A 12,866-nucleotide genomic window follows, 5' to 3' on the forward strand; every position below is an offset into this window, starting at 1 on the left:
GAAAGAAGTACTTTTCTCCCTTTCTCACAATACAAGAACTCGTGGACATTCGATGAAATTGCTGAGCAGACAGGTTAAAATGGATAAAAGGAAGTACTTCTTCACCCAAAGGGTGATTAACATGTGGAATTCACTGCCACAGGAGGTGGTGGCGGCCACAAGTATAGCCACCTTCAAAAAGGGTTTAGATAAAAATATGGAGCACAGGTCCATCAGTGGCTATTAGCCACAGTGTATGTGTGTATATAAAATTTTTTGCCACTGTGTGACACAGAGTGTTGGACTTGATGGGCCGTTGGCCTGATCCAACATGGCTTCTCTTATGTTCTTATTTAAATAATCCTACCAAAAATCAATTTAACAAATAATTATGTGATCAGATTATGGAAATCATGTCAATTGATTAAATTTCAATTTGTCAAACAATGTTCATTATAATTATGGGATTTGGAAATATTTTGGCAAGATATTTGCCTTCGGACTTGGTTAGGAGCAGAAGGAAAGACAGGGAATATAAGGCAGATCATACATGGGGAGCAGTATTTCATTATAAACCCACTGTTTTAAGAATTTCTTTAAAAGCAGACATTTTCTTAAAGGCATTCCTTAAGATAGTTTCCTTTGAAATAGAATTTAGGGAAAGGCTCAGACTGGGAAAATGCAGTTCAGTTCATGGCAGACCCACAAACTGAACCATGAATCAAACCAAGACCTTATACAAAAAGCAGTTTGTGATGCAGCTGACCTCCCCCTCCCCTGTTAGAGATTTCAAACTAGCAGAGGATGTCGAGCTGATTCTCCTCTAACTGCCCACCAAGTGATGATTGGACTTAGGGGGGGTTGAGTCAAAGCCTGCCAAAGAAGGTGCCCCTAGGAAAAAGTGCTTTGGGGGTGTTATCTATTAGGGGTATGCAAAAGAAAAAAATTCAGAAAAAATTGGATTTGGGGGTATTCAGGGCTAAAAAATTTGGGAAGCCGTATATCTCCTAATAGCAGATTTGGTAGCCAAATCTGATTTGGGAGATATTCAGCTATTCCTGAATATGCGGCCCCATTATACCCTATGGGCCATTGAAATCAATGGCAAAATAGGGTATAATGAAGGGTGGCTGGAGGGAAGGACATTTGAGGTAGAGGCTCCACATTTGCAGGGCTGCTTCAGGAGCTTCTCCTTTACAGAGCCCCCAAGTCTCAAAAAGATTGGATCAGGGGATCCAATTCTGTGGGCACACAAAGAATTGTAATAACTGTAATAACAGTGGGAAAACTGATTCTGGGGACCAAAGAGTTTGAGGGAGAGCCCCCTTGTGCCAGGCCCAGCACAAGGGTTTTTGCCACCGAAGGCGGTATCCTGCGCTGGCACCCCCCCTAGTGTGTAATCGCTTGCGCAAAGGAATAATGGGAAGCAGAATCCAAATATCTGCTTCCCCTGACCAATCACCTGCTGATTCAAATGACCCAATGACATTCTAGTGCATGAACTTTGGTGTGTATATAGCTGGCCCTGTTGGCCTCGTACTCCAGTTTTAGTCTTCGTATTACCATGCTGGTAATCACAATCATAACAAACAGCTTTGATTCACACTACCAGTCTCCTCATACATCAAACCCAATATTTAACAGCGGTGACAAGGATGGAATCCTGTTGAGTGAGGCCCAGCCATCGGCACCACATAGTGCACCGCTTCTTTACATTCCACAAGCACCACACATTGCATTGCCACCTCCAGCCAACATGGTTATTGCTCCAGGAACACTGCCCAAGTTTGATACTGCTCACCCTGAGCTATGGGAAACCTAGGTGAAGTGCTTGAAATACTACCTTATATTTCACAAGATCAGGAATTAAGAGGGAGACAGTGAGAGGAAGAAGGCTTTGCTGCTGAGCTCCTGCGGCATCACCACTCTGAGGCTGGTAGAGAGCCTGGTGGCCCAGCCATGCTAGGAGCCTCCTCCTTCGATCAAATCATCACCATGCTGACCGGCCACTTCTCCCCTCAACCTTCCTGGATGACCACTTCTTCTATCAGCACCAACTGGCCCAAGAATCTGCTGCCAATTACCTAGCCGCTCTGCGAGAACTCAGAGTAAAGGGTGAGTTCAAGTGGCTGGAAGAGGTCCTGCTAGACCACTTTTCCTACAGCCTCAGAGTCGATTGCTGAGTTGGACAACCCATTGCTCCAGAAGGCCCTGAAAGTCACTGCCACTGCGGGCAAGGCCAGCAAAGATTGTGGGCGCCATCCCAAGGCCTACGCAACCAGCTCCCTACCTGCACCTCTGAGGACTCTGATGGAACCGACACACTCAATCTGCACCACATGGCCTAGAGACGCCTGCCAGCACGTACAATTGAAGCAGCAGTTCCTTGGACCTGCTCCAGCTGTGGTGAGGCTCACGAGCACCTTTAATAAACTTTCAGAGATGCCATCTGCCACCATTGTGGGAAGCCTGGCCACCTGGCCCTCGTCTGCTGTTCCACCAGGTCCTTGACGGGCAGAGCACACCAATGCAACCAAGGCCGACATCAAGAGTCCACCAAAATAGAAGAGCCACACTCCATCAATGCCTTGATCCTGCAAGTATGCCAAGTATTCATACCCTCCACGGACAAGCTAAAGACCACTGTGGTCATCAAGGGGGCCCCATGCACCATGGAGATCAACATGGGGGTTACTTTTTTGGTGATCTCAGCCAAGGCTCTGAATAGACTATGCCCCAATGGGGGACCCTGCCTTTACCCTTCCCAAGTCATAGCGAGGGATTTTAAAAAGTGGGTGGTGTAGTGAAGGGGGTCAGCTCTTTTCGGGTCAAGTATGGACATTTTGAGGGTGTGCTAGCTCTGTTAGTTGTGGAGGGCCCCTTCTCAAGCTTATTGGGATGGGCCTGGTTCAATTCCCTAGGAATCCGCGTCACCGGCATTCACCAGATCAACGTCTGCCCCGACTTTGCACGCATTTGTGAGGAGTTCCCTTCTGTTTTTAACGGAACTCTGGAAAAGTATACCAGTCCCCCAGTGTCCTTACAACTCAACCCTACTGTGCAGCTCATAAAGCAGAAGGTCCACTGAGTTCCCTTCGATGGGCAGAGCATGCCAAAGCAACCAAGGCCGACATTGAGAGTCCACCAAAATGGAAAAGCTGCACCCTTCTTGCTGAGGAAGTAGACCATCTCCTAGTGCAAGGAATCTTGGAACTGGTATCAAATGCATAGTGGGAGACTCGCATAGTGACCCCAGTGAAGACCAACAGCAGCATCTCCATTTGCATGGACTACAAATGTACAATTAACAAAGCTTTGCAGGACCATGCCTACCTGGTCCTTGTAGTCAGCCATGTTCTAGCTTCACTGGCAGGGGCTAAAATTTTGGGGAAGTTGTACCTCACCCAGGCTTATCAACAACTTCCCGTCAACGAAGCCATGGTGGAGTTGCAAATAATCATAATGCACAGGGGCATCTACTGTGTCAAGCACCTACAATTTTGGGTCAGCATTGCCTCGGGGATCTTCCAAAACCTAATCAACTCTCTCTTAAAAGGCTTCCCCAGGGTTCAGCCATTCCTCGATGATATGCTGATCGTTGTAGCTGCAACACTTTGAGTCTACTGGGCTGAAAGTAAAGAAGGAAAAGTGCCTCCTGTGGGCCCCCATGTTGATTTCTTGGGCTACACGTGGATGCTGACAGAATGCACCCTGCTCAAGAAAAGGAACGGGCCATCTGCAATGCCTGTGCACCCACCAACAAGGCAAAACTTCAGGCGTTCCTAGGCCTCCTAAATTTTTATTATGCCTTCCTCCCCCAAAAGGCAGCAGTAGCCAAGCCTCTACACCAGCTGCTGGATAAAAAAGTGCCCTGGGTCTAGGGCCGCCAGCAAGCCACTGCCTTCTAAGCGGTTAAGGACTTACTTCCAACTGCTTGCTGGCGCACTTCGACAAGCAGCTACCCATCATCCTGGCCTGCAATGCTTCCCCTTATGGAGTTGCCACTGTCTCAACCCACCTGTCTCAACTCAACCTGTCTCAACCCACCTGGACAGCCATGAGGTCCTGGTAGCCTATTACTTAAGGACCCTCCAACCTCCCAAGTGCAAGTATGTGCAAATTGACAAGGAGGGCCTGGCCATAGTTGCTGGAGAAAAAAAATTCCATGACTACCTGTATGGGTGGCCTATCACCATCCTGATGGATCACAAGCCACTGCTCGGCCTCTTTGCCCCTGACCACCACATGCCACAAATGCTTTTGCCCCGGGTCCTGTGTTGGTCCATTTTCCTGGATGGGTACAATACTCACTACAGTACCAGCAGGGGAAGGCGATGAGTCATGCCAATGCCTTGAGCAGCCTGCCACTTCCATCGGGAGACCCAGACCCCACTCCTGTACACTAGATCCTCCTGTTCAAGACTCTTCCGGATCGCCCAGTGCACGCAAAGGACATTGCACGCCCGTCAGCCAAGGACCATGTCCTCTCCCAAGTTTGGGACTGGGTGTGGAGGGGATGGTCCACCAGTTGGTTAGGCCTGGATTTTGCAGTGTATGTGTTCCACCAGGTCAAACTCTCCACATACAAAGGGTGCCTCTTTTGGGTAAGCAGGGTGGTCGTGCCCCCACCCTTGCATCAGAGGGTCCTGACCACTCTGCACAAGATTCATCCAGGGGTGGTGCAGATGAAGTTGCCGGCAGTTACGTTTGGTGGCCTGGGATCAATAACACGATCAAGTCTTGGGTCACCAGGTGCCAACCCTGCCAGAAGACCAGACCAGCACTACCCCATGCCCCAATGCATCATTGGAAGTCCACCCACACGTCCTGGTCCTTGCTACATTTGGACTTTGCCGGGCCCTTTCAAGGACAAAGCTTCTTCTTGATAATGGACTCTTTCACCAAATGGCTAGAAGTAGTCCCCATTGCTTCTACCTCCTCCCGGGCAGCCATCAGTGCTCTCCACAGAGCCTTTGCTACAGACGGCCTGCTGGATACTCTCGTCACTGACAATGGGACCACCTTCATGTTGGATGAGTTCCAGTTTTTTGTATGCAAAATCTGATACAGCACATCAGATCAGTACCCTTCCACTCGGGCACCAACGGCCAGGCAGAACGGATGGTGCAGACCACCAAGGAATCTTTCTGCCGCATCATCCATGGGAACTTGGAGGCCTGCCCTGCAGAGTTCCTTGTGGGGCAGCATGCCATCCCTTGTGCTGCCATGGGCTGCAGCCCGGCCGAGCTTCTCATGGGTCGATGGCTGTCCACTGTCCTGGACCGGCTGTACCTGGACAGAGCCCTGGACCTACAAACATTTCCCAAAGTGCTCTGGCCTCCATGAGGGTTTGCCCTGGAGAAACCAGTCTATGCCCAGAACTTTGCAGGCAGCCCAACCTGGGTTTGTATTAGAATTACAAAAGTAATGGGGGCTGTGTCATATGAGGTCATGACAGAGAGCAGCCTCACTCTCCGGCACCACATACACCAGCTGCAGTCCCACCCCCCATCTCCAGAGAACATCACTGCAAGCCATAGCCCCAGTGGTCAGCCTGAAGCACAGCTGCCATGACCAATTGAGCCAGCTAGACTAGAGGAACCAGCTCTCACTCTACCAGCCAAGTCGACTGCCCTTCAAGGCCCCTGCACCTCTGGCCATCACACCAGCATCCCCAGTCCCTCCACTTGCTGCTCCAGAAGTCACCAGGTCTGGACAAGCACTAGCCATTGCTACGCCCATTCTTGCACCCAGAAGCAGCACAGGCCCACACACCTCAAGGACTATGTATGTTAGGGCTTGCGGACTGTGGGGGGGGGGAGGGATGTTGTGTATGTGGACACACAGCCCTGGCCCACCAAAGACCCAAAGCCCAGTAGCAGAGCCTATCTGCTCTATGTGAGGGCTGAGCTTCAGCTAGGCAGAGCTTTATGTAGTTTTCAGATCCCATAGAGACAAATGGGAGCTCTGTTATTGGCATCCAGCAGTGCCTGTAAAGCTTTGGAGGGCCCCTATTGTGCCCCCGCCCCCCACAAATCTAGAGTATTCCATTCCCGCTGTTACCTTGGAGTTTAACTGATAAATGCTGTGGGGTTTTTTTGGGGGGGGGGATTGTGTCCATTTCATGAACCATCCTGAGGTTAGTTAAATATTTGTGACACACATGCTTCGACAAATGTTGCTTTATGACCCCCCCCCCCCTTCCAAAAAATTTGGCATGAACTTTGGCTACTAAAATTGTTCTCCTCTAAAATTAGTCAATTCAAAGATTTTTTTAAAAAAAAACTGTTCAGAAAGGTTTCCTCCTCTTGGATGCATACCATAACACAGTGTGAGGTTTTTTATGTGTGTAACAGCTGAGTAAGATGCATGCACCCCCTTTAGGAATCAATAGCCACATCAGTAGAAGAGAATGGTCAGTTCCCATTGTAATAGGGACAGAGGAATCCTTGAAGAGTAGCTACTGGGCTGCAGCAGTAGTGGAAGGCAACACTGGCAGTAAATCTTTCATGGACAGTGGCAGTACCACTTCAGCTAACCCTGGTTAGTACTGTGCAGAAGGTGGCAATGGTAAACCACTTTTGTTCATCTCTTATCTTGAAAACCCTATGATGAGACAGTCCCAAATGAAAAAAGATATATCACTGGAAGAAGGAACCCCCAAACTGCATGACCCTCAATCAGCTATTGAGGAAGAGCTAAATACAATTATGAATAGCACTATTCTTAATGACACAACTAGATGAAAGTCAACAGGACATTAAGATATTGATGTGAATGGATGCAAAAAGGAAAGTCCCAAGCTGTTCAACATATATAATCAGAACATGGAACATGAGATATATGAATCAAGTTAAACTTAAAACCATAAAATGAGAAACTGAATGCTTAAACTAGAGGTGTGCAAAAAAAATTATGGAAAATTCAGATTCAGGTGATATTTGGGGCTTAAAAATGGAGGGGGGGGGGAATATCCTACTAGCAGATTTGGTAGCCGAATGTGATCCAGGAGATATTCATCTATTTTTGAATATATGGCTACATTATACCCTATGAGCCATTGAAGTCAATGGCAAAATAAGGTATAATGAACTACAGCTTGGGGGGGGGGGGAGTTTGAAGTAGAGGCTTCAAATTTACAGTGGGAAAAATAACTCTGGGGGGGGGAGGGGTTTGAGTAAGAGGCACCATATTTCCAGGGCTATTTCTGGTACCTCTCCCCCACAAAACCCCCAACTTCCAAAAGGATTGGACCAGGGGGTTCAACACTAGGAAAACTCGAAGTGCAATGAGTTGCACAAATATCACCTATATTCTTCTTTTAAAAGCAAGTAGCTTAGGAACCTGTCACTATACCATACTTATTCTAATTCTTGGTTCTGGCATGGCATGCACCCAAAGAAAGAAGCATTCCTATCTATCACAACAAACCAAAAGACTAGTCACCACAAAAATACTCCCGACATAGGAACCCCCAGGACTTAATAGAGATATTGGCTTCTTATCTCAGTGGACATAATAACTTGCTCAGCTCTTTTTTTTTTCTTTCCAGAATTTAGACTCTGTTGGTTTTAAAAGTGCCACAGGTCTCAAACTTAGTTTTCAGGGAAAACTCTTTTTGCTGCAACATCATTTCAGAAACAGACTGGAACAGGAGATTGCTGAATTACAATCATTACACTAATCACAAAACTCAGGCTAATGGAACCCCCAGGAACTCAAGAGGTTGGCCCCATTCCCTCCATGGCCTCCTATGGTTTTCCAATACAAACAAAATTTTACTTAAAGTATAAGCTTCTGTGTGCAAGTGCACTTCCTCAGATACATTGCAATAAAAAATGCACATGCCCAAGTTCACACAAATAGACATGACCACTTATTTGCACATTCTAGCTTGTACTGCCAACCCAAAGGCACATCAAGAAATCATATTTTACATTTAGAATCACATCAGAATAGAGGAGACATATTGATTAAGCATACAGCATCTTTGTATTATAGTTCATTTTTCATGTGTAGTTCCAGCTGGATTATTGAAATTAGCTTCCTGTCCTGTTAAAACAGCAGTCAGCACTCCTGAGGGGACACTGTTCTTGCTGCAGGAACTGCTAGATAGCATTTTTAATTCCCGGAAACAGGATATTTAAAGGAGCAAGCAGAAGGTGATGACAAAGGAATGTGCCATCTGGAATCTGCAAGCAAAGTTACATCTTGAACTTGCAAGCTAAAAGACTTCTAGACGCGTGTATTTTTAAAGAACTGTATATGCTGTATCAGATTGTAGAGTGCAATTCTGAAAAATGCAAGAAAGACATTTTCACATGAGCTCAAGTAACCTGAGGGGGGACTTATCCAATAAGATAGGGACAGGTCATCAGGTCAGACACCTGATGAACCAATTATAACTGTTTTGTATAATTTTGGGTAATGTCATTTTAAGTATAAAATGACCTGCATTTCCTGTATTCCTCAGAGAACTGTTGGTTCCTGAGGGTCTTTATCCCTCTGTACAGTTTCTTTCTTATTAATTAATTAATCAGTTTCCTTTTTTCACAGTGTGCTCTGAATCAGACAGGGGAGCAAGTTTGGCTCACATGTTGTGTGCAACACACAGTAAATCAGATTTCCTCAAATATTATATATGGGTAGGGATGGGTTAGTAGCCAGAAAGAGCTGATCAGAGTCAAGAAGCATAAGTAACAGAGCAATAAACATGATCAAGATTGGAATAACACATTTGCTAGGACACATAAATAGTAGCAAATTGATGTTCAGATAATGAAGGAGTTAAAAACAGGTGTGAGAACCAAGTTTATGTCCAGTGACTGCTTTAAAACCAACAAAGTTAAAATTCCCTGTATAAGAAAGAACTGATTGACTTAGCTTGTGTAATGAGATCAGAATACAAAATCTGTATTGGGCCCTGGGGGTTCCATAGCCCTGAGTTTTGTAATGTAATTCAGCAGACTCCTGTTCCATCCTGTTTCTGAAATGATGTTGCAGTAAAACAGGTTGCTCAGCTTTGTGAATCTTGATTTCAGATTTGTGTCCATTCATTTTTTTGTATACCTAGGACACAAGGGCACTGAGTTCAGCAGCCTCATAGTAGTTGGTAGGGTTGTGCCACTGGGCTGGTCACTATTAAGTTGATGCAGGGCTCTGCTACTTAGCACCACTGCATTCAATGCACTGTTTCTGTGCTGCAGTCCTTGCAGAAAGTACCCCCCCCCCCAGGTTTGTAATTCAGAGAGATTCTCAGATTTGAACTAAGGTCCTGTGTCTGTGGCACTTGTTCTGCTGGGCACATAACACTGTTATGCTCCTTGCAAACAAGCATCCTCACCAAAGTTGACTTTCCACTGCAGAGATTCTCGTTTTTATAATTTTTATTGTTTTTAACTACAAAAAGAAGAAGCATAAGCATAGATACATAAAAGGGGGGAAGGGCATATACAGAATGGAAAAAGCAGGATAAAAAAGAAAAGTATAGATATATCAGTTACAATTCTGCCTCCAAATAAAATATCCCATTCATTCTACCTGCAAGTATATTCTCCATATATTTTACCATCTTTATCTTTCATTATAAAACATTTTTACTAAACTATTATTTGCAATACGAGTCTAAACAATTCTTCAACACAAATAAGTATAAACAAGTCAGAGCAATCTCAACATGGAACTGGCTGATTTGGCTTAACCATGTTGAAAACACAGACTAGTTTGTTAGTTTAACATATCCTCATTAACATAAACACAAAAAATTAATATCTTTATCCTTAAGAAGCTAAAAGAAAAATACAACATAGTATTTTGTCTATCTCAATATAAACAGTTTCTCCTGGGAGGCATACTAAAAACAAATCTGCCAGTTTACAGAATAACTGTGCTGTCTGCCTTTTTAACAATTAATCCAACTCTTATAACCCTATTGGTCTAGGAAAAACAACTTATTATAAACCCAAAAATAAAAATCACATACCTGTTCTTATTGAGAGTTCCATACCCAACTTCTTGCTAAAAAGAAATCTATCTCCTGATTTATAACTAATATGCACTTTCTCTCTCCTTAATACAGTCTGAGACCAATATCCTTATTCTTAACAGGCTAGAAATAGAGCACAATAATTTATCTATCTTATTATAGACAATTTCTTCAAACAAACATATTAGAAGGTGATCTACTAATTTACAAAATAATTATGATGTCTAGCTTCTTAACAATTATAGATTAATTTGTAGGATTACCCATATTGATAACAAACATAAAAAACTAATATCATTATCTATTAAAGACAAGTTCACCAATTTATCAAATAATTGTGCTGTCTGCCTTCTTAAAAATTGATCTAGATTAACTATTTTTACATAAAATTATTTTCAAAGTCTTTTTAGTCCTTTAGCTTTTATATCCATATTATTTTAGACAAGACAAGAGTCTCACTTAGCCTTCTAATATCACATATCATATTTTCTTACAAAGTCCATATCCAACTATCCACAGAGAGAGATCTAGTTCAGGAGGCTCTTCTTTCTGAAAGATTTCCACATCATGATTTTCTGATTAAAGTGCACCTTCTTACTTCTTAATGCAGTCATCCCTCTCAAAGAAAGTGGGAAAAATTCCACAGCCTTTGTTCCTCTCGACATAACTTCAGTCAGTCTCCATTTCCAGTCTTCTTTTTTAATTATGGCATAGGGTTCCATTTTGATTTTCTTTTGTTCTATTCCCAACAAGTCGCTCTTCCATTTCAATTTCACAGACGTCACTGGGTTCTCTTTAGCACTCTGCTCATGTAGATTTGAGATTTCACTAGCTTTCAGCACAAAAGCTTCCATTTGTTCCTTAACCAACTCTGTCAATAAACCAAGATCTTGCCTCAGAGAATTCAAACTGCTTAAAATATTTTTTTTGTGAAAAATTTCACTTAGCAAAGCCATTTTTCTCTGTCAGCAAACTCAGTCCATTAATCCAGGTTGAAAAGTAGCTCAGAGTCCCAGATAGTCCATCCTTCCCAATCTCCTCCAACTGAAGTTTTGAGTGTTAGCGTATGAATTTCAATCAGACGACAAGGAGAAAACCCTCTAACAAGTATCTCATTTTGTTCAGACCGTATTGCAGCCAAATAATAATCTCTTTAACAAATATCCAAATATAATCCGGGTCGATTTAAGTATCCATATTCAGGTTAAGTCAAATTGTTTCCAGTACTTAGAGATGTTCTTTAGCTTTTCAAGGCCTCATTCACAGGGAAATTGGAGGTATCGATCTCTTTCCCTTCCTTTGAACTGCTCGTTTATTGAAATGCAAAACAACCCATTAGCTATTGGCAATTGAAAGCCCACTTACTTGCAATATAGAATTGTCATGCTTGAGGCAGAGAAGTGATAGATCAAAAGCTTATTGAAGAGAAGGGAAGCAAGCGATTGGGCGTTCACCTCTTGCTGCTGTAATGGCGATCACGACAGGGAGAGCTTCAGGGCATACAGAGAGAACAGGAACAACTGCCGTTGCACCCCTGTCTTGCATAAAAACCCCATGCCGAAGAGAGACTCCTTCAGGGCCCCTTTGGGGGTGTCACATCCATGGCACCCCTCCCCCTGCCTGATTCAGAGGGGTCGCAAGCAGGAAAACCCATGGACCCCACTGAGTTCAAGGCAACGTTGCCCAGAAGAATCCACTGCAGAGATTCTCTAGGAGAATCTGACTGCTGCCTGTGTTTGCAAATTTTTCCCATCATAGGAGACAATGCAAAAGAGGAGGCAACCATAGAATGGGAACCCTTGGGGGAGAGAATGGGTTCCTTGGGGGAGAGACTCGTGCAGCTACATTGCAAATTTGGTGCCTCCCTCCTCAAACCCCCTCCTCCCCAGTGTCACTTTTCCCACCATGGGAAAATTGACACCTTTCCCCCCTGCCATAGGAAAAGCATGGAGAATGGACCTCCTGACCCAATCTTTTTTGAATTTGGGGGTTCTATGGGGGAGAGACTCCTGTAGCCGGCCTACAAATTTAATGCCTCTCCCTCAAATCCCCACCTCTCCAGCACCCATATATTACCCTGTGTTTTGCCATTGGTTTTAATGGTGCACAGGGAACAGTGGGATGGGAACATCCACTTTCGGTGCCCTTAGAATTGGACCCTGGTATGATATTTTTGAAACTTATGGGAACTGTGGGGGACAGACTCCTGCAGCTGCCCTGAAAATTTGGTGCCTATCCCTCAAACCCTCTGCCCCCCAGCTTCATTATACCCTATTTTGCCATTGACTTCAATGGAGCCAAATAGCTGCCAAATTTTGGCAGCTATTTGCAGCTGCTGTTTTCAGCAACCAAAAATCAGATCAGAGAATCTGATTCAGCTGTATACAGCCTGAATATAGCCAAATCAGCTGTTTTTGGGGGGTGTATTCAGTTTGGGCAAACTGAATGCACACCCCTAGTTTAAACATTGCAATCCTAGGAGTGAGTGAATTAAAAGTGGACTGGATTAGGACATTTTTCAGTCAGCAAACCTCAAAGTGTTTTACTCTGGAAATGACAAACCCAGAAGAAATTGAGTTACTGTAATAGTGAGGGGAGATTTAGCATACAAAATTCAGGAATGCAATTCAAAGTGTGACCACATAATATCAATCCAACTCCATAGAAAGCGTATTCATATAACCATCATTCAAATTTACATCTGAACTACAAATGATGAGAAAGAAATTGCAAGCTTTTATGCAAGTGTCCAAAAAGAAATTGGTGACTGGAATGCAAATATAGGAAGCAAAACAGAATAAAATATTATTGGAAGATTTGAGCTAGGAAAAATGCAAAAATAGGAAGCAAAACAGAATAAAATATTATTGGAAGATTTGGGCTAGGAGCAGAGGACCAACTC

The 12,866-nt window shown here is 44.1% G+C and overlaps 1 protein-coding gene across 1 annotated transcript in view; it reads left to right on the top strand.

Annotated features, from left to right (window-relative positions):
* Nucleotides 1-12,866, top strand: part of SLC5A9 (solute carrier family 5 member 9) — a 221,397-nt gene that overhangs the window by 179,410 nt on the left and 29,121 nt on the right. The window lies entirely within an intron of this gene.

Source organism: Heteronotia binoei, chromosome 2, assembly GCF_032191835.1.
Source record: "Heteronotia binoei isolate CCM8104 ecotype False Entrance Well chromosome 2, APGP_CSIRO_Hbin_v1, whole genome shotgun sequence".
Lineage (NCBI taxonomy): Eukaryota > Metazoa > Chordata > Lepidosauria > Squamata > Gekkonidae > Heteronotia > Heteronotia binoei.